Source organism: Ammospiza nelsoni, chromosome 13, assembly GCF_027579445.1.
Source record: "Ammospiza nelsoni isolate bAmmNel1 chromosome 13, bAmmNel1.pri, whole genome shotgun sequence".
Classification (NCBI taxonomy): Eukaryota; Metazoa; Chordata; class Aves; order Passeriformes; family Passerellidae; genus Ammospiza; species Ammospiza nelsoni.
The window spans coordinates 10,316,652-10,338,748 of NC_080645.1; positions in this window are offsets into that span (position 1 = coordinate 10,316,652).

The following is a 22,097-nucleotide window of genomic DNA, read 5'->3' on the forward strand; positions in this document are numbered from 1 at the left end:
CAGTAGGACAAGGCTTTCAGCACAGGGTTTGCCTGGCACTGCTTGTTTTCCAACTGGAAGCTGCCTCCTTTCTCTGGGAGACAGCTGGGATCAAAATTGGTGTCCTTGACAATATTTAACATGCAAACACCCGCAAATATTTCCTATAGTGTTAGCTAATAAAAAGACAGGTTTAACTCTCATATCAGAAATATCAACTTTCGTTTAGCAGCAGAGATGTACTTGCAATTACAATTCTAGCTAAATCTAGACATAACACACTTTCAAGCTACATACCCACATAGTACAGTCTAAGTAGTCAGATACACTATCAAAAAGCTTATCATAAAACTTGAAATTGCTGTATCCTTTACACTCGTTGCCTCTTTTTCTTTCTGTTTTTTCTGTTGGAAGAGAAAACTTATGACTACACTTCAGCTGTCACCAGCTTTCAAGGTTATACTGATAGGAATGAGAAACATATTCCTAATCTGCATACCAATGCATTGAGAATGCAAAGGCAGGCTTTTTGCCATAGAATAGATGATGATAAGGTCTTAAGTCTTTTGAATTTCTTGTGTTGTACTTGTATTATCATATGATTTCTTAAGCCAAGAATGAATATGTAAATTTCTTGCCACTGACTTGCTCCAAAATAATGGACATTACACTTGCACAGTGGCAATTCAGAGTGTAAAATTGATTAATATTTGTTTTCAAAATGACATGCAATGATATATGGATCCTTTTACAACTTAAATTAATACTTTAAAGAGATGAATGGTCTCTACAGAGGATGTTAAAGTTCAAGCTGAGAAATTTGCATATTTATATTACAACCAACTGATAATAATTGTCGAAACAGAATGTAATGTGGTTCGTTTTTCATTTTAATCTGGTTGTACTCAAACACAGGACCTCATTAACTTCCAGCAACTAATACAGCATTATCAGTCCCCATAAACTAGGCTTGCCTTGAATTTATGAATTTCAAAGACTATTTCCAGTGGTGAATCGCTGTTAAACACTGGGTCAGTCACTAGCAGGTGAACTCCATGTCAGATGCTGTAGAAGCATGAAAGTTACCTGGGCTGAAGGGCTGGAGGATCCCATGGCCAGGTACCTACTTTGGCTCCTACACTCAGAGCCAAAATTAAGGTGTGAGATAAACACCTTGCCTTTGGAAACTCACTCAAAGACAGACTGGTTTCCTCTGGATGACCAAGATCAGGAAAGCCAACTTCATCCATTTCCGATGTTAGGCAGTATTCTTGAACATAAAAAAAAAACAAACCAAAAACCCCAACAAAAAATGAGCAGGAGATCTTTCATTGAGATATAAGTTTTGCAAAAGGAAAATACATAAATTGTGATTGAGTAGATAAGCAAACTTGGATGATATTGAGGATACTACCCAAATAAATACTATCCACTTGGGTTTAAGAAACAGTAGCAATAGAATTAGCATTATATTGCTTTTCTGAGAAGAGAAATATAAACTAAGCATGCTGTGAACATGTCTTGGGTAGTACATTATAGGAATTTTTGTGGGTGTTCTTTTACATTTCCAGATGTATTGGGAAAATGTACATCTCTCTACGAATGAACAGTTAGCAAGAAACTTCACAGCTCTGTGAGTTTCTTGTGGTGAAATTGATACTGAATCTTCTGAAACAATGCTTGTTTCTTTAGCTCACTAGAAGTTGATGGCTATAAAAAGAGGAAGCTTTGCTTACAGTGCACCACCTTCAACTGTTTTTAATTTTCTCTCATAAGTGTTATTTAAAGGCTGGTGTGACCCTTCTGTTCAGGAGATCTGGTGTGTGAGTGCTCTGGTGGGATGGAATAGCAAATGTGCCTTTCCTTTAATGCTGTAACAGCTACAGGGAGCTCAGGGCTCCAAGGGGATGCCTGACAGCTGGCAATAGCTGGGGTATGGATGCATTTGGAGTCTCCTGACTGTATTCCTACAGGGAAGGGGATAACATTCCCAAACTAACTTCCTCTAGTCTTTAGGCAAAGAACAGGGCACATGGGTCAGCCCCATGGCTGCTGTGTGCAGTACTGGGACAGTCCCAGGAGGCTGTGAAAAAGAGGAGGAACACTATAGAAACTCTGTAAAGAAAGTAATGTGTACTTTGCTAATAAGAATACCAAGAACTTTTACTTAAGTGAATGAAAAGCTCTAAAATGTCAATACCTGGTATTATAACTTATTTCCTAAGAAGCCATCCAGACTTTCCATTGCAACCTCACAAAAACCTTTTTTATAGATATTTCTATCAGCTGACAAATGCCTGGAGGACAACCTGTTCCAGCCTGTTCCAACTGCACAGTGATTGAACATTGATTTGTTGCAACTTTATAATGGGGCAAGAATTGACTCTCTGGATGCTTCTCACAAAAGAAGTCCAGAGAACAGAACAGGAAGATGCCTTGTTGAATTCCCGAATTTGTTATTGAGTGAGCTATGCTGCATCCAAGCCACCACAAAGCTTGAAAACTGATTAGAAAAAAGGGCAGGCAGAGCAGTGAAACATCTTCTTCAGCATACAAACTCATCCATCCTATATGTTGGTAACTAAATGATGACTAAATAATTGATTTTTCATTGTGAAGAGTAGGTACCTTCCTACAGAGCTCTGTAGTGGGACCTGTGCTGTAACATATTCACAACCGACTTAAGAAAAAAGGAGGAGTGCATATCCTGGTGGCAATTCAATATCTAGTAGAACATTACCAGGACAGTGAAAACATAAACTGACCAAAGCTTGGTGAGGAATCTCTGAAAAACTTGGTGATAAAACAGCCAAAGAGACAAGAGGCTGACAAAAAAGCAAGCATTGAACAGGTGGGGGAAGGGAAGAGAAAACAATACCCCAAACCAGAAACACAGTATGGCACCCTAAATAATTAATTATCACTTAGCAAAGTGGGAGAGTAATTATGGACAGTAAACATTAACTCAATGCTTAGGTGAGGAAGGGAAAAAACATTATTTATACACAGCATCCCTGACTGATGAATACTTTTCTGTGTTTGATCTCAAAGGTGGTATTAGAGAATAACATAGAGAAAAATAATAACGACAACAACATTTTGGAAAAGTTACTGAAAAATTAATTGGATAAGATTCCTTTGATAAGGACCCAAAAGCTTGAGGGAGGTTTTGAGAGGAGTCTATAAAAACACTCTTTAACATGGAAAAGGTGATGTGGGAATCAATGATCACCATGTCTCATAATACTACATCAATTAGGGAGCAATCTGGAAAATTACAAAAAAGCAGGTATGTAGAAATACATATCACTTTACATGTTTCCTATCTTATCAAAACAGACTTCTGTACTATATTTGGATGCTAAAATTGTGTGTTGGTTCAGAAGATGACTGCAGAAAATTCAGACGAGAAATGTCCATCAGAGATTATTAAAACACGATGCAGATGTGAACAGCAGCCCCTGAACTCCAGATTGCTGGAAATAGTAAAACTGCCATGGGGAAAGCTTCATGTCATTGCTGAAGCCCTTTGCCTGTTTTTGCAGACATCTGAAGGGCCAGTCTGTGGGGCTGGCTGCTTGCACAGAGCACTGCTGGGCTGCAGTGGAGGGCAGCAATGGCCAGAACTGGAACAGCAATTCCTGTCCTGCTCCAGGCTCAGTGAAGCAGATCACAGAACATTTCGCTTTTCAACCCCAACAACCATACTGGCAAAATTTTCTTACTGTAGCAAAATTTGCCAGTGCACCAAGGGTTTTGTAGTACAAGTTCCAGCAATCCCTATGAGGCAATGAGGGCAAGTTAAGCCATCAGAAATATATATTTACACGTGGAAATTGTTAGTAATACTGCTCTTCTTTTCTCCAGAGACAACTCCATTTCCACAGCCTTGAGAAACACATGCACACACACACAGACACAGAGAAACAATCAATAGATACACTTAGAGAGCCCCTTACAGCATGTCGTGCTCCACGGATTTTGATAATATCAATCATAATTGAGTTAGATAAAATCCATCTGACTTTCAGGATGCTGGGGTCAGCTGGGGACGCAATGCCTCACTTCACATCAATTACCACATGTAGTAAGGTGGTGGTAAGCAATCCCATTTGATAGTTTGCAGCTATAAATAATTATATGGCAATAGCAGTAAAGTTGGCTCTTGGGCACAATACAGAATCATGAATTTTCATTTACTTATATTTCAGAAGCTGTTAGGCCTCCTGGTTTGAAATGTGAATCCCTGATTAGGTGTATCATTTTTCTATTAATACAGTATGTACAGCTGGTAGGTGCTTGTGAATGACCACTTTATACTTTTTCTTATTTTGTGAGAATATTTTCATTACAAATAAGACCACATGATGCACAAGGATTGATTAGAAATTTCTGTGACAAAGCAAACTTGGTTTCAGTCTCCTTTATTATCATATTACATCTTTCATTTAATTTAGGGTCTGCCCCATCCAAGTCTCTGCAGGATTTCAGTAATTTTTTTTATTTGCTGTATAATAAATTCTCAGCAATTTGAAAACATACAGAGTAAAGCAGGTTTATTAATCAGAAAAGTAGTGCAGAAAGGTTCCAAAAAAGATCAGATATTTTTTGTACTTCCTTGCTTTGCCTGGATACCTGTTCCTTTTAAAATGCTGGGGTTTATTACACATTCTGTATTTTTAAGAACATTAGTCAAGAGAGGCAGAACGGACATAAAGTCAGATTAGGAATAAGGTGGGAGCATGGATGGAGTTTAGCTGCTTTAAGTGTGAAGATCAGAAAGAATCAAACTGAGGAACACCTAAGGAAAGCTGGACAGGTACAATAAGAACAGGATAATGGAGCAGAGAACTGGAAGAAGTACAAAGGCCAAGTCTTCCTAAACATATCAAGGTATCTCCATGGTCCCTAAAAATGCAATAGAATTCATCTGACATTTTCAAAGCAATGTGGAAGTGGGGGCTGGGAGGATGCACAAAGCCCACCTGAGAAGAAGAAACCCACCACAAGCAGCAGCTCCTGTCGTGCACCACCTCTCACCACGGATCAAAAAACAAACAGAGGAACGTTTCATGCTCTGTCCCAGAGATTTCTGTGTTGGAAAAGGGGCTGATTTCACCGAGGAGCTTGTTTTGAGAAGTGAGTCTGCCATAGAGAGGGGTTGCAGAGCACTCCCCCAGAACACTGCTTCCAGTTTGCTGGGGCTGGAGGTGATGAACAGGACACGGGCAGGGAAAAGCAGCCCTGGGGCAGTGCCCGGAACCAAATGATGTGAAATGGGGTAACAATGGCTGTGCAATACCAGGCTGGATTTAACAGTCAAGAACAGAAAAAAGATGCTTCGTCAGCAAGATGGTTGGCATGGGGTCTGATTTTAGGAAATTTTTGCTCTTTCTTTCACTCTGACCTGAAGACCAATTGTGAAAACCATTAGCATTTTGATCAGTAAGGAAAATCAAAAATTGTTCAGCAACCTGAGAAAGAATTAATCTAAGAAAAAGTCTTCTAAACAGGAGGAAGATTAAATGCATTAAGGATGTCATAGATATTTGAACAAGAGTCAATGATTTAAAGGGAAGGCAGATTACATGTGCCAAAGGAATGCATAGTTGTCACTAATTCTAGATGAGTCACTACAAAACATTTGAATATAAAAGGGAAGGCTTGCTGTAGGATCAGGTAAGAACTGTATCCTTATTTATGATTTGATAGACCAGACCTAATTTTAGTAATGCAACCTATGTAAAAATTGGGCATCCATTGCTTTGGAAAGCCCAGGTCACAGCCCACAGAGCAGCATCTTGCTGATCAGAGAACTGGTATTTAGCAGCATGAATTGAACTGCAATCAACAAGGAGCCTGATTTGTGTTCTAAATTGGTGTTTAGCAGCATGATCTGAACTGCAATCAGGGGAGAACTTATGGCCTTTTCTAGGGGGAGCAAATGGATAATTTCCAGTCTCATTACACAAAATATTTGTAGCATCTTAAATTAGATTGGAAAAGATCCCAAATTATTTTAACATGAGATCTGTAGGAGAACTTTTTGAATATGTTTTAGAGCAAAAACCTGCAGAAATGGAAAGGTTCTAGTGAAAGAATTACTCTAAGCATGTCTTTTATAATTTTTCATATTATAAAAGAAAAAGCTCAGAAAAGCCATTGTCAATAACAAGTAGGGATTTTGTTGCTGTTTTTTACTCTGTTCCTTCATTAATTTCTCTGCTCTATAGCACACTGCAGTACCTGCATGAATTGTTTTTTCTTCAGCAAACTAGAATGTTTCCCAGAAAAATTTCAACACATCTTGATAAGAAAGGTGTATTGCCTTGTGTCACAGGCCAGTTTCCTGAGATCACTGCTCAGAAAATACTTGATCATAGCATCAAATAATAATCCCTAGCCATATTCAAGGATTTGGTGGCCTTACAAGTGACCCTGATGCCCTGTGCATCATCCCACTGGCACTGCTTTCCCTGTACTCTGTCATCAATCTGATATTATACCCCAAATACAATATTGCACAATATCCTCACAATTGGGTATTCCAACAACCACATCCCATGCTAGTTTTGCACATTTTATGTTTGTCTTGTGTTTTATTTCCTCTCCTATCTCCATCACAGCCAACGGTCACTGAGAAGATCTGGCTCCCCGGCCTGTTGCCATTGCTCTGCATATTCATGAGCAAAATCTTTCCATATCCACATGGCAAACCTTTCAAACTGTCATAAAGAAGAAATAATCACCTTTTCTTTAAAATCTAACAAAGCCCACCAGAGCTGTGTTCTTTGTATAATAGTTAACATTGTCACTAGTAATCAATTTATTTTACTGGTAAAGACAGTATTCTCATGACAAGTCAAAGACCTTTGGAAACAGTACATCTGTGCCTGCTATTTAAGCACACACAGACACAAAGAAGCAGAATATATTAGAAACAAAAAATATGTCAGCTTGTATAATGGTCCCATTGTTTGCTCTACCAGAGAGGGATTGTGCCATAACATATGATGCTGAATGTGCTTTTCTTGTCCTCCAGCCCTCATAATAAAGTATTTGATGCAAATACTCTAATCACATGGAGAAGATGCGGATGTGAGTTGTCCTTCCTTTCACTGCTATCCCTGCTGCCTCAAGAAATATATTTTTTATGAATATTAAAAAACCCAAAGAGCAAATTGATGGAATTCTACTTTAGTGTGTTACTTTTAATAGCAGGTGCTTGATTCACACTTGGCTCAATATGAGCCCCTCAGCCAGACAGTGGAGCTGCATCACAGCAATGTTCAGCAAATGGTGCCTCTCTTGTGCCTTCTCCATTAGGCTGCTTGAATATTTTACATAGGATAAACCAGAAAAGGTAAAAAAGGCCCAGAGAGCAGCATATACCCTATGAAATTGATTCATATATAGCACTGTAACTGTATGCAGCCCTTTGCAGCACTTCCTAATGGGTAGTGCCCACAATTTACAGAAAAAAGTGGCTTTCCAGAGTGTAGGAAGGGGTAGAACAGGTCAGTTCATTCATTTATAACACTTCCTCCTGTGCAGGGGAAGTCTCAACTCTAAGGCGCAATTTCAAATACACAAACTGGGAAGGAGCATAATTAATTATGCTGCATGGAGCATAGAATTACCCAGTGGTAAAACAGTTCCTCCACTTCAATATATGTGTTCCTACTCACTCATTTATTAATGCTTGATAAAGAATAAGGAACATCTGCCCACAAGAGAAAGACAAAGGGCAGGAGCAACTTTGGAGAGGATGATGGCCTGTAATAAGGACTGGCAGCAGAGAGGAGTGACAGGGCATCTTCTGCATGCCCAGCCACAAAGTGCCATTCTCTGTTGACAGGCAACAAACCCCTTGGCAAGCTTATCCCTTCCCTGGCTGTGCACACAGCTCTGCACAGCTGGAATCTGCCACTTTCTCTGTAAGGGGAGAAGGGGTGCCCCATGAAACAAACAGGGATGTTTATCCCAGCACACTTTGTTGTAGTGCAGCTACATCACATTTCTGCCAGAAGCAGCAGCCTCAATCCTATCCTATCCTATCCTATCCTATCCTATCCTATCCTATCCTATCCTATCCTATCCTATCCTATCCTATCCTATCCTATCCTATCCTATCCTATCCCACCTAGTGCTGCACATCTTGTGGGGTGGTGCAGGAGCTGCCTGGAAAACGGGAGTTTCCAGAGTTCTGCTTTCTGAGATTTAAACATGTTCTTCCCAAGTTGTTTGGTAGGAATATCATCATGCTTCTCTGCTGTCTGGATTTGGAATGAAAGAACAGAGCAAGTAAATAATCTTCTGCTTTCTCTTCCTGGGCACCCACTCATCAATTGGCTGTCATGTCCATGTCTACATGAGAGTATTGCACACAAGCAGCACATGGGGCTTTAGAAAATCAATAGCTTCCATGTTAAATTATCAAATTTCATACTTTCTTTCCTTATGGAAACCAAGGAAACTTTGTGTGTGTGTGAGTCAGCCACTGCAGAAAGCAATAATGCATCAAAATCAACTTTAAAGCAGCGCTAGTTAAGTGGAATAGACCAAATATTGCCTGCTGCAGCATGCAGCCAGTATGAAACGAGCAGAAATAAAATCAGAGAGGCAATTAAAAAGCTCTGTTAAAGGTACCTGATATTAGGCACCAGGTCCATTTGGCCATTAAGGTCTGGCACGAGCAGAAGGGGCCTGCAGAGGTTTGTGTAAGGGATGGAGCTCCTTGGGACCCATTAACAACCTCAGCAGCCCTTCCCCCAGACACCGGGCAATGTAACAGAATTCCTACATCTCCAAAGGCCACTCTATAAACAGAGATGAAATCTGAATATTCAAACCTCCAGCCCTCCTGCTGAGCACAGCTGAGCGTGCTGCAGCTCAACTTCAAAGCAAGAGAGCCATGAGAAAGGAAGCACGGCCTGGTGGCACTGGGGACTGGGAGCTGGTGCCTGGCTGGGCTGGATGGCTCTGTGTGTGTGCTGTTAAACTGTGCTCTAATGTACACAGCACATCTCCAGCTTTGCAAAAACAGGCTCAACATTTGGCTTTTCTCAGGGTCAAAAGCACCTAGTTATTACTCGACTGTTGATTTGCATTTCAAAAGGCCAGGCCAGCTCTCCATATACCACTGCTTTATAATAACTCACTGTGGCTTGGATAATAATTTAGGTTTTGCAGTGAGAGCAGAGGTTATTTTGTGCTGGGGCCAGGTGCTTCAAGCCATGGAACATTTGAATCCTGGGGCTGGGACCATGCACACCAATCCTCATCACCAGGTCTGTGCAGCAAGGCCAGGGCTCTGAGCTGCTGGCAAAGGAAGGAAATTCTGATTCCTGGGGCACAAGAAGTCAGGCTATACTGCAACAGCCAAGACTGGTGATTTAAAAAAATGTTCATGGATTTGGAGATTCAGTTGTAGTTCCCTATATTGCTCAATTCTGAATTTGCATCTTCTGCATGCCTAGCATATAATCAAACCACTGGCAGTTCAGAGGATACTAGCAGTGGTAGGTCCTCAAAACTTAACACTGTTCTGACTTCCCAACTCCTGTCCCAATATTCACTAAAACAAATGCACCTTTCCTCCAAACCATTTCCCAAAACAGAATGTTTGAAATTTAGACTGGAAGAAAGTAATGTCCCTTTTGAGGGAGTAGTACAAGATGCCATTGTCTTACTAGAGCTTCTGCTGCTGCCCAGGGACTATATCCAGTGTTTTCATCCAGCATTCTGTGCAAGTGTCATTAGTGACACCTTAACTCATTCAAGCTCACCTCTAATGAACAAGCATGAAGGAGCCTGGGGTGCTTCCTTGTAAAAGTGTGCTTGTAAGGACACTGTTTCTGTAGGAGTCACCAGACAGCTCCCAATTAGGCAGCACACTGTGAAGAAAACTGTTTGTTTTTTATGACTTAGGACTTTTAAATTGCTTAATTGCAGTTGTTGAGGTTTGTGCTAGGACAGTTCAGAGCTTGCAGAGTTTGAAATGAGACATGTACCTGCAATGCAGCCAGACAGAAGCACTGCTGACATCCCTGGCAGAGCTATTAGAAGTGGCTGCATCTAAGGGTAAGATCGATTTACCTTTCTTCATCTTTTAGAAACACAGGCTGGTCTGTAATCTGTTTGGTTTTGGTAGTGGATTTACTTGTTGCTTCTTTTATCCTTAATGGAAACATACATTTACCTTTGGATCACTTATAACTTCTGTTTGCTCTCTGAGCTCTCAGACTGATCCCCCTTATGCCCTGTGAGTCAGCACGTTCTAATTATCTCTATTGCAAGGCTCATTCTAAAAGATAAAATTATAAGAGCATTTGTGCAATCTATGCCCAAGTGTCTCAATATGCCCTTGTCAGGCTGTAACAGCATCATTGCCTCTCACTGAGGGCAGGGCCTCTCTGAAGTTCAGATGGTAGCAATGGAAATGTGGACTGGTAACACAGTGACAGGTTCCATTTTTCACTGTCAGTGAAAGCATTTTTATTAAGCAGATATGTTAAAAGTGAGAGGTTTTTGAGAACGTGCCATGAGGTTAGTTGCAGTTGGGAAAGCCATCTTTACACTGACAGCAGGTGCAGAAGTCCATCCTCATGGGGACCTTTAAAAAATATAGATCTGAGATTAACCTTCCTGGCCACTGTATATCATATGCATGTCATCAAAACCTCAGCATGGATCTGGCAGTAAAAATATCTGGTTGCTATTAGATGAGAAGTGAGGTGATGATGAGTGTTTTCCACAGTTCATCATGTTGCTTATTGTTGGGATCACTGGTCTGGGGCTGGAGAAGGAGGAGCAGGGCAGGAACATTCATTTCAGGCCCTGATTCTAAAAACTTTCAAACCTTAGTCTTACTTAACAAAATAACTTGGATTTATGAATTACACATGTGCACAGCCATGTGTGATCTCTGGCACTGGATATTGACTCAGTAAACTGCCTAGCTGGCAAACAGCTTTGACTCAGTAGAGCATAGTTACAGCTCTAAACTGCACTGAAAATTCCTACAATCAAGAAAGCTTTCTTAGCAGTTATTATTTTAATGAAGAAACAATCAAAACCAAGATCTGGCACAAAGGCACTTGTATAACAGGGAGTGAATTGCAAATAAAGATGCTGGGTTGTGCCAAGCAAGAGATAGAGCAGCTTTTCCCTCCAATTACTGACACCTTATTTGTTTATCCCACCAAGACTGAACACAACAACCTGAGTGACTGTCCAGAAGCACTCTTCCTTCCCCAGCTCCAGCACTCAGCAGCTCTAATTCATTATTAGGTGCAAGTTAGCTATAGATTTAATGGCCAATTCCTTCCATATCATAGACTGTGGGATTTGATGAGAAATAGAAAGTGCATTAAAATAAAGGATAATTCCTTTTAGGATTATTTCCCATTTTAAACGGAAAAAAGGACCCTGACAATCATAGTAAGCCTGTTATATTTCCCTTGTTCTAACAAATGAAACCATTCTTATACAAAAAGATGAATTAATAACTCCTGTGTACCAGCATCAGAAATTGTCTATGGAAGAAAAAAAAATAAATAACCCTTTTCCACTTGGATTGTGCTGATCACATTTATTTTTCTCTTTCCATCTGGAAAGCCTGTGGGTATCATGAGAATTGTAGCCAGGCTGATTTGGGTCATGTGTGAGGGCACTGGGATCAGAGCCAATGTCACGTCCAGCCCCCTGGAGCTCCAGCAGCTCCCAGAGAGAGTGTAAGTACAAATCTGTGGCATATTGGGACATGAGGCTGGTCACAGCTGAGGTCAGTGCCCAGAGTGTTTCACACAGCAGTGGCAGCGCCGAAGGGCTCTTAACCTGCAGCACATCTATTGAATGAATGGAGTTCCAACAGGGAATGGTGCTGTGTCCTGCAGCAGTGATGCTCTGAACCTGTTGCTTTATGAAAATTGGGTGCAATTGTAGAAATACATGAACCTTACAAATTGCATAAGAGCTTTCTGTGCTCATGAGGCAGAGAAATTAGAAGGGCAATCTCATACCTCTGGTTTATTCATTTGTTTAGCAATATTGCTGAGAAGAAAATTAGAAAACAATTAAATCAGTATTTTAAAAATAGCTTTCAAGTTGTCAAAGAAAGGCAAAAGTGAGAAATACCTGTAGTAGTGGGCTGTGGGTTTCTATTACAGCACCCTGAGTGGGTCGCTGGAGGTGAGAGACGAGAATCTTGTTTCTTGATCAGAAGGCTGGATTTATTGATATATGATATATAATACATTATAACTATACTAAATAGAATAAAGAGAGAAGTTACAGAGGCTTCCTAAGCTAAGAATAGAAAGAAAGAATCTATAACAAAGTTGTGTCCAGGGACTCTGTCGCCAGCTTGTTCCTGTGATTGGCCCTTAATTATAAACATTTGAACATGAACCAATCACAGGTCAAAATAGGTGCATCCTATCGCATTCCACAGCAGCTGATAACAATTGTTTATATTCTCTTTCTGAGGCCCTTGCTTCCCAGAAAATGCAGAAATCTGAAAGAAAGGATTTTTGTGAAAAAATGTCTGCGACAGGTTTCTACACATGGCCCTTGCATCATCTTTCTGAGATAGAAAATTAAGTGCAAAATGCACTGTCTATTCTGTAACTCATGAAATAAAATATGAATTAGTATTTCATCCCTAGCCCCAGTCTCTGCTTTAGCTATGCTCTGCTACCATGTTACAAGGGCCAGTGGTACTGCACCAGAGTTTGTGGCCTAGACTGCAATACAAGGAGCAGAGAACTTGTGACAAACATCCTTTCCTTCCAGAACCACCACTAAAAACCACTGAGGAGAAACAGAGCAGCAGATGCCTTCTAAAACTGCCTCAAGAGCCCAGCTGCTTTGCCACACCTGAGTGCCTGAGCTAAATGGCACCAAGCCCCTCAGGGACGTGAGGAGGAGATGTCTGAAAGGCCCTCTGTCTGCCACAAACTCAATGTCATGAACGGAGGGAAACACAACTCTGCAATGACAGCTGCAAGACTGGCTGGTGCTCCTGACTCTGTCTATGCTCTATCCAGTTAATGGAGAATTTGGAGTGGCTAAATCTGTTTCCCACCTTGCCTGAGGGTGTTCAGTGTCCCATGGACGAAGACTGGCTACCAGACAGCAGGAGCCACATGGGCTCCTTTTCCTTCCCTTCCCACTGAGATGCAGTGCATCCTGCTAGGCAGCAGGACCAGACTGTGCAAATCCAGAGCTGCCTGTCTCCCAACAGGACTTGTGTCACAAAGATTGGATCATTCTCCTTGCTCACACATCATGAACTGTGTGACAGGACAAAAGAAACCAAAGCTCTGCATTTATTTCTGCCCTCTGAGGACAGCTACCAACACGTGCTCCTCCGAGAATTTGAGCCTGTGGATGCCTGGTCCATGAGCCCTGCCAGGTGTAGGTATGAGATACATTTAACACAGAGCTTTGCCAAGCTGGCACATGAAACTGCCCAGTGTCCCACTAGCAGCAATCATGCACAGCTTTAACAATATCTAACTTCTCAACAGCATTAGCTACAGTGAAGAAAAGATGCTTTAACTGAGATGGAAATGAATGGGAAATCCTGTAGAAGGAGGCATTTATCTAATGAAAATAGTTTGATAGCTTCAATTCTCTGGGATGACAAGCCTGGGTGGCTGGTAGCCTCTCCAGAGAGGGTTCTTCCAAATTAATCTTGTCACCAAGCAAAGAACCACAATTCAACTATTCATCTTTCCAGAGATGAATGTTTTCATCAGCTGCATGTTGGCATGGGATGCACTTAGGTCATCTGCTCTGCCTCAAACCCAACCCTGAAATTATTCAGTGCTTTTAAGGTGCTTTTTCAAAAAGAAATCTGTTATGTCATTGTCACCTTACAGTTTTGTACATGTGTCTGTACACGTGTGCATTCTCATAAATATGTTTATATGCATACATACATCTATATGTGTGTGTGTGAGAAGAAAACAGAAGTTAACATCTCTGCTTTAGTTCAGCACCTGTGCTCTTGCCTCCCTGAAAATACAAGTTTTTTCCTGCAAGAGCAGATCACTCTTGGGTCTTTCTTCACATCAGCAGCAACCCTGCTCTGTTACACCTCAGTGCCTCAATAGATGAACATGTCTGCTAGTGAGAAGTCCAGCACTCTTTTATTCAAAGCCAGAGTGTTGTTAATCACATGTTCTCAGCTTGTAAACAACAGTAAAATCAGTAGACAGCCTTCAGAAAAATATTCTTTCATTCTGGCCTCTTAAACCATGCCTGAACTTTAAATTGTGCTTGGACTGCAAAACCATATATACCTTGCATAAGTTGAAAAATTCTTCACAATGTTTTAAGATTTCTTTATAATAAATCAGGTTCTAATTCAAGTGTTTATTTTTCACTGGTTTTGCATGTCAGGTTTACAGATCTGGCAGATAGAAAATGCAATATAGAGTTTACTGCCTGATTCCTAGCATGTAAAAGGAGATTCTAATGGGAGAATCACAGGCTTGAAAGTGACCATGGATACCATAGGTGTCCCTGCTCAGATAGCTGCTGGAGCAGTACTGTTTCACTGTGTTCATTTGGTACAACCATTTCATAAAAATAACAAAATCCAAGAAATTACAAGGGCCAAAAGATTTTTCACATGCATGAGCCAACCATTCAACTTCAGCCTGTTAGGGAATGTGGTCAGGACAAACGTGATAAGCCTCAAAAATGTAGAAATTTATAAATTAGAGCAGAAATTCTTCTGCCAAATTTTACTGGTTTAGAACCAAGAAAAACCCTTTGAGCAAAAAAATGTTTGGATGGTTTGGTAAAAGTTGCCCCTTGTCCTTCAGCTTAGGGGGATAAAATAATAGTGATTTGCCAGGTTTTTTTCAGCTGACAGCAAGCTTTTGAATACAACTGTTTTGTTTTCCCTATTTATGAAATTCCTCTCACAGTTGTAAGAGATCTCTCTGCAGATTATGGGAAATGCCTGACTTGTTCTTCCTGGGAAGCACACCAGCTTCAATGATACCAGTGATGAAAAAAATTTCATTTTTACAGCTGGTGGTATAACCATAAAAGGAGAGATGGAGGCCTCTGAGGGGAGTAGGACCAAGTCAGCTTGCAGTGGATGAAACTCTCAGTGACATTGCTGTGGGTTCCTGCTTTTAGAAGTTCTCAGGATCAATATGATGGCTCCAGTAAGGGACTGCTGCCCTCAGCACCCCCAGGGACACCATGCAGCTGTCACAGACCCGCTGTTGGGGCAAATTCTGTCCCACTGTAGGAGCCTGGATGAGCACTGGGCTCCCTGCACTGCCCAACACGCTCAGGAGAGCCAAACCTTTGGGTGCCAGCTGCAGTGCAGTTGTACAGCTCTGTTGTTTTAAATTATCTTTTTCCACACAAAAAGCCTGGAAAATCTGCTTTCATTCGGGAGTTACAGATATCCTACACTATCCCTGAGTTCTTTCCACCTTTAAGCTGTCCTGTTCTATTCCAAGCTTTCCCCCTCTGCTCGTGCTCCTTCTCCCCCAGTTAATATGTTGCATCTTATTTCATGCTGTGACACCATTAGTGGAACCTAATCTCCTCTCTAAAGTAGACTATTAGTGTTTGGTTGGGGCCACTTATGAGGTCATACGCTCACACAGCACTTATCTGAAGTAAATGCCTTGTAGCTAATCAGGAAAAGGTAACATGCCATCACCCTGCCCACGGCTTCCCAGCACCCAAATTCCACTCATTTACAATAAGAGAAACCCCAAGCAGCCCAAGGTTTGATTTTTCCTTTTACATGACAGAAGCCACAGCCCTTAAGTGACTAGGATGGAATGAGAAAGGAATAAACAATTAGACAGGGCTGCTGGAACAAATCCTCCTGTTTCATTTTTCTTCTTCACTTGTCTCAGCGGGAGTAGTTTTACCTCCTATTGACACCCATTGTGCTCTTGGCTGCTCACTATGATGCAGCTGTTTTCTTAATGCCTATCAACCCTCTCCCTTTTTACCATACAAAGGTGACTTGTTAATACAAATGTTGTTGAAACCCTAATAACAATGAGTCCCAGTTGTGATCAATGATATTGCACCTTGGCAAGGGAATGTATCAATGCGTATGGATTCATTTAAAAGTCATCTGCTCAAGGCTGCCGGTTTTTTATTTTAAAAATCTCCACATAAGAAATATGACTGTTCTATCAGACTGACTTTTCTAACTCTACTGGGTGCAGTAACACAGTATTACAGTTCTGCTATTTCCTGTGATATCCACTTAGTCTCACATCTACCATTTTCTATCTGCCCCAGAGAGTACATTTAAACATAACCTGTCTTCCAATGAAATCCTCAAATTCCAGTTATGCTCAGTCCTCTTAATAAGGTACTTGGATGCACCTGTTCCTCTCCAAAGGAACTTCCAAGGAAGCCATATGATTCCCAATGCCATTTTCTGTTTCATTATCAAAATCTCAGCACAAACCAAATGCTATCACCTCCTAAACACTAGCTGAATCATGTCTGGATTCACTGAGCAATGTGTTAATGTTATTTCAGAAAGTGTATTACCCTTTACAGCTGTGTGTATGAATGGCCACACCTCAAAATGTCACTGTGTTTAAAAGTAAATTTACCATTTATAAAGATGACGGACTGGTTCTCCTTTCCTTTATGGCACCCTTGTATGGCTGTTGGTCTGGCCACATGGGTAGATGTATGCTAGTGCAAAGTGATATTGGATTAACAGATCAGGAACGATGAAATTGAATATAGATACCCACATATGTAACTGACAGGGTGCATAATCCATGGAGAAGTGTTGTTGTCAGATGGGAAACAAGCTTGAGTGAACCTCATTCCTCAAATATTCTCAGTTCTGGACCAGGGTATTCTAAATCATTTCCTACTTAATCCACTCAGCCAGAGACATGATCATTGGACTATGTAAGGATCAGCTTGCCCTAGAGAATAAAAGCTTTTGGTGTTCAAAACATGAAAGCTGAATCATTCACAATCTGAGCTACACTGCTATTGTAATTCTGAGTAGAGGAACCATGTAACACAGCTGCTTTATGCTTTGAAAACTGTTTCCAGTGTTCCAGTGTCATATATTCCTCCAGATCATTACACTCTCACATGAAACTAATCAACATTACAAATTGAAATTAATCTAGCAAACACACTGTTTCTCATTAAAAAATTATTAGGTTCCATTACACTGTTTTAAAAATCCACAGAGGGATTAGCTAGAATTTTGACAAGTGTCAACCCCAAAAGCAGGAATAGCTGCTAATGCCTGATTTATAAGTTTTCAGATTTTGTACCTCTGTATTGGGAACAATAGAGTCTTTTTTGGACCTTTGGTTTGTGCTAGGACTCTGAGTCACTGAATATTTTATGGTATTCAATGAACTACAGTATGAGTCATTCATGAGCTTTCAAGTATTTTTGGAATAGTGTTATTTTGCTTAAAATTGCAGAAAAATCGACCAGCAGAAGTGATAGAAAATGTACCACTGTAGATTTAATAAGATCACGTGGTGGAATCAGAGCATATACACATCAGGATAAAAATTAATTTAAGCAAAAATTAGGTCTACAAAGGAAATGAGGGATTCAACAATGAATTGTTAGAGAGTTATTGTATTCTGAACAGGACCCATTTTACTGGAGCTGTTCACGGTTGCCAAAAAGTTCTTGCCTCAGATGCTGTCCGTGCTTACAATACTTATTTCCATACTCTGCTGCAGTTTACCATTCCTACAGCATTCTGCAGACATGCAAGGTTTTCATGAGCACTAAATGATTGCAGAGCTTGATCACAGGGATATCAGACACTATTCAAAGGACATGACCAAGGCCAGTTTCCATTGGTGAGGTCAGTGAAGAAATAAATCCAATGAAAAGTCAGCCCCACTACAGTCTAGGACACAGACCATTCACACCACTCACAATGTGAAAGAGTATTCCTACATTTACATAGAGATTTTGCTATTTTTTCTGGTGTGGGGAGGGTTTTTTGGTTTATTCATTTAAAATAGAGCCTAAACACACTGTATACTATAAGGAGTAACTCCAGTGTAAGGACCTGAATCACCAACATCACTGGGAGACAGAAAAAATAAATCAAGATTTTTACACAAAGCACGTGAAGAGCAGTGGCAGAGCCCTGAGCTCACAACCTTGTGTTTGTGGGGACCATCCAGCAGCACTTTTCACACAGGTTCAAACTAAATGACATTTAGTCATGGTTCTGTGCAGAGATCAGTTTTGGCTTTATAGCAAGGCTGAATTAAAGCCATTTGGAGAAATAATGGGAAGGATTGTGTCAAAATCTGGAAGTTTTTCCTAGTTGAGAGCCAAAACTCTTGTGTCACAAGACTGCCTGAAAGAGAAAGTTTTCTTGGATGCATGACTGTGTTGACACTCTTATTCTTGCTTGAGAGTGGCTTTTCATGGTTTTTTTGAAACCCCTTACTAAGCAGTATAAAGTCAAATAAGAATGGGCTCATGGGGCTTCTTTGGATGGAACTAACGAATTTACACTTTAGTGAATTCTGAACAAACCTTCCCAGAATACACGAGATGTCAGCCAGGGAGAAATTCACCATTTCTCAAACATTTGTTGTCAATGGGACATCAAATGGAAGGACATCCCAAACTGCTCCTGCAAAGGGAGCAAGAGGTAACTGTGGAGCTGGTTCCAAATGTCCTTCACTGTTCCCAAGCCTCTGAGCAATGGGGTGAGGGATCTGCATCTTCCAGAGTGATGCTATGAAAGAGTCACATCCAGCCTGTCCCAGATGACTTTGACAGCCTTTCCTAGGGCATAACTCCCAATCTGCTGCTGCTGAGTGCCATGCAAGGGCAGGACCTCTCTTCCCAGAGAGTTCATCATCTGCTGCATGCAGACCACAGAGCTCAGCTGCTTGTTCATGACTCTCCTAAAACAGGAGGGTATTAGGTATTAGGAATACAGTATTAGGGATTATTAATAGATATTATAGTACTAGCAGGGCACTCCAGAAAAATATTTGATCAGAATGCTATGGTTGGTCAAAGAAATATTTAATATAAAATATTTAGAATAGGTCCCCTGTTGACTTGAGAGGAAGCAGGCTATGGGTAAGTCCTCAGCTGGCCATGGAAATAATGCACTGAACTATTCAAAGCAGAATGTGTGCCCAGCATTCTTGGTCTGATATGGTGGGAACAGCAGGGAGTGCAAACAAGGTGTATTTGTAAGTAAAAGGTGACATGGCAATCATTATGCAAACTGATTTTTTTAATGAAAAAAACACTTAAGAGCTCAAATCATCTTCATACAGAAAAATTAGCTTTGGGAAAATAATTTCTGCAGACAGCTTCAGTATTTAACTGATTTAAAAACTGAGGGAAAGGGTTTGTCTGTCACTATAAAATCTGCAAGACTAAATTGTTGCTTGGACTTCAAACTGCTTCCTGTCATGCATGAATGACAGGTGCCACTTGCTGTAGTTCTCTGTTCTCCTTTCTGAGGAATTTGAAGTGTGCTCCTCCAAAGAAAGAGCTGGCTGCCCACTCACATTCTCAGCTACAATAAGTAGAACTTCTACAAACTTCCTTGCCACAGTTCTTGTTTGGAGGTTAATTATCCCAAGTTCTAGAAAAATGGTTGCTTAAAAATGAAGAGATAAAGGATAGCTGGGAGCTATTGTTTGTCATGCTGCCCTATCAGAGGACAGTGTGAGTTAAACAGTTTTTCATAAAAAGGCAAAGGAAAAAAGAAAGGAGTGTGTATCACTGAAGGACAGAGCAGAAATCTTTTATTCACATTTTGGAAGAAAGGCTGCCCATATTTCTGCTGACATTTTTTCTCTGAGCAGAGCTAACAAAACAGCATTTGTCTAGGTCAGCCCAGTCTATCATGTAATTGTATCATTCAAGCTTGTTTCAGGTATGGGCTGCTTTTCCATTAATTATATTCCATGCACATGTATACATATCAGAGCTGTTGGGATGTCTATTTCTATTAGTTTAACAAGCCCTGGTATTAATGAGATTGCTCTATAATTGAACCTTTTCATGGGTCCCTTGGTGATGAAATTATGCTAATCTGAATCTGCAACCACAAGGCATCCATCATACTTGATCAAATAGTAAACATCAACAGTGATATGCTGGGAGTGTGAATGTGCTGTTAATTATTACATAAATGAACAAGCCCCATTATTTCATCTTTATACTCATGCAACTTAATAAAATGGGTGAAGACAGCGTGTATCAGTCCTCCACTATGTGGCAGCATGGTCCAGTTAACAGCAGCATGAGCTTGTAAATATTGTTGTATCTTCAGGCCTGATACTCTCTGTGTATAAAAGAGGAAAGAAGGGGGATATATTTCATCTCCCTGGGTCACTTTTGTGGGAAACAATGATACTGATCAAAGACATACCTTTAAAAGGGAAATACATCTGATTTCCCTACTGCTATATTTATTTGGTTTTAAAATCTGTGTGGATTATGGATCACTAAGGGTTTTAAGCGAGAGATATATCTCAGAATGTCTGAAGTGGAATGATCTATATCAACTTCAGAAAATGTATGTAAACTTAAGCAGATAAGGTTTTCTGTACCCACACTTGTAAAAATAAATGGATTTGTAGGATGCCTGTGTTGCTGCAGGCATCATTCCTCACCGACTGCTACATCACACTAAAGAAAAGAAGGAAGAATTTCAGGCTGCTGTTAATAATAATATGAGGACCAGAATTGCCACAGAGCAAGCATAAAAAAAAAAATCTTTTTTTTTTTGTCAATGTTTCTTATTAGGTTCACTGTGCCTTATAACTACCTAAGTACTACATCTCAATGCAAGTTGATTTTATTTTTGTCTTCACTTGTACAGAGGTAAACAGAAATTAAAAGAAGATATTATTGGTTTTGGTAGCATTTTAGTCTGACAAGTCTCAACCCCAATATTTATCCAGTGATCAGAATATTCTTCCAGTTTCTGATGAAGGAAAATTACCTTATCAGTGATCTTATGAATATGATAAGCAAGATATGTGCTTCACTGATGTGAAATATATAGGTGCCAGATGTCACTGACTAATTTCTAAAAAAAAAAAGAAGATCAAGATTAGTTCTCCTTTCTGAACATGTTTCACTAAGTTCTATATAGGAGTGTGTTGTGCTGATGAAATTAAATCTACTTTTTGACCTAGTTTGACTCATGCTTTGCCTCTGCCTTTTCAATAATTAACAGAACTACATTAAACATATTTGTGGAAAAATTTTCTGTAAGCCATCAAGTTATAAATTCAATTAATATAAAAATATAGGGATTTATATTATGATTTTTTGAAGGAAAAACATAGAATTCATTAGAGAAGCATTTGAAAATGTACTCAATAACTTTGAGACATAGCTCAAAATAAGTTCCCTGGATTGGTGCAGTCCTGGGACAATGTAACACATAGAGCTGCAAGCTGCTCACTCCAAGCTGATTCTGCTGCTGCTAAAATCAAGATAAAGGCCTTTGTGACAGGGCCTGTTCCAGTATTTTTTGTTACCTCTATAGGCAAGTGAACTACAAAACCCCAGGCTGATTTAAAAAAAAAAAAAAGTTTAATATATTTATATATTTCTAAAAACATTCTCACTGGGAGAAGTCCTGATGCTTTTGTGTCAATAATGGCATAGAAACACAAAGAGAGAGGGGTGCTCCTCTGAGCTCCCGGGCTTATCATGTATTTATCCACATCCTGTTAATGACATTTGGCATTACTGAGAAAGTTTGCCCCGAGTTTCCTTTACCAAAATGGAATTGTTTTGAGATATATACTAATCATGGTGAGAGCTTCATACTACAGAATCAGCATCTCAAACAGTACCAAGGCACATTGAGTCTTGCAATTTCTTCCCTTCCCAACATTTTTCAGTGGAACCACAGAGGACTGTTTGTTCAGCACTCCTTCAGAACATGCCACGTTCTGGTGCTGCTGCCCTTATTTACACCTCACCACTGCTCATTTCAGCAGCCTGACTCCATTTCAAACACAACTAGAGCCAGGCACTAAGAGGTTGTTTCCATCCTTCCTTTTTTTTTGTTTTTGACAGCATTGCCTAACGCTCTGGTTTCCCTCAGACGT